Below are 1,352 nucleotides of genomic sequence, written 5' to 3'. Positions count from 1 at the left end.
AGATAGAGCTAAGAACATCAAATCACAGGTAAACATAATCTTTCAATAATTGTCTTTATTTTTTTTTGTTAAGTGCCTGTATTTTGCATATGAAAAACATTTATATGCTAAACAATCGATTATTTCCCATATATTTTGCAGGTTAAGAGTAATGTTGTCAACGTTAATTTTCATGTCACTCAGTACACAAAGATTATCGCTGATTTACGTTTGGAGGTAAGTTTTCGTCTGTTTCATTCTATTCAACAGATGTCCATTTCATGAACAAAATTACAGTGCTTAAATGGAATGTCATGTTCAAAATGTATTAAAAAGCTTTGCTAATTGTGATGTAAAATGAGGGTGATGTCTAGCAGATAACTGTTTTTTATTCATTTCAGCTGATGCCGAATATGATGCTATTTATATTTAATTTTTAATAGCATAAATAATAAATTTATTTACTATAGTGTACTTAAAATTGATTTCTTTGACATTTTTGTTTTGCAGGTAACTGAATTAAAAGCAAGGCTTAGCCAACAGTCTTCAAGCAGCGACAGTGGCAACCATTCAGAGAATGAAGGCAGAGTTTGTAAGATTAAAGCAGATCACCCTAGCCAAGAAGATATTATGAAGTAAGATTCTGGAGATTTCATATTATACTCTGTAGTACTACTTATTATACTGCATTTTTTAAGCTAGGTTGAAACAGGTTTTTAAAGAAAATAATCAAAACATTCACCTTGCAGAGAATGCACTGTTTTCATATGCATTCAAATTGTGTTAATATTAAGTTTATGGAAATGGACTTGTATAGCGCCTTACACAAATTAAAAATCGTCTCAAAGCACTAAGAGTATATGTGTCAAAGACAAGCCAAACCAGTCACTCATCGCAAATCGTGTTTCAGAGAAAATGGCCAAAACATGCTGGAATTTTTATCTATTAAAAATTATTTTTTAGAATAGAATTAAAATCTATTTTATTGCACTAAACTAATCTTTACATATCTATATATCATTCTATGCTGTTATTTTCCTCATTTTCAATGTTAAAACAACACTTTTTAAAGGATTTGATGATAGTTTCTGCATGAGAAATGCCTGAAATCATAAACTTTGAAGGCTGATTTCTCATATATTGTTCTTTAAACAGCTCTATGTTTAAACGCTTGTAACTTCATAAGGAAATGTTCGATTTGAATGATTTTTTTACCACTTTATAGCTATTATTTTACTCTCTAACACTGTATTAATAACTCAAAATCGATTTTTGCGACGAGTGACTGGTTTGGCTTGTCTTTGCCACATATGAAAAAGAGAAGAGAACGCTAACCCATGAACTATCCTAAAACTAATTAGAAAAAATTTACC

The 1,352-nt window shown here is 30.0% G+C and overlaps 1 long non-coding RNA gene across 1 annotated transcript; it reads left to right on the top strand.

The window, feature by feature from the left end:
- Positions 1–625, top strand: LOC117114956. Its single transcript, XR_004446467.1, has 3 exons — positions 1–28; positions 142–216; positions 490–625. It is a non-coding gene; the product is annotated as an uncharacterized LOC117114956 (long non-coding RNA).
- Positions 626–1,352: the final 727 nt, after the last annotated feature.

Source organism: Anneissia japonica, unplaced genomic scaffold (assembly GCF_011630105.1).
Source record: "Anneissia japonica isolate Jap-2015-1 unplaced genomic scaffold, ASM1163010v1 scaffold67211_len1352_cov132_single, whole genome shotgun sequence".
Taxonomy (NCBI): domain Eukaryota; kingdom Metazoa; phylum Echinodermata; class Crinoidea; order Comatulida; family Comatulidae; genus Anneissia; species Anneissia japonica.
This window is presented reverse-complemented; position numbering and strand designations above follow the sequence as displayed.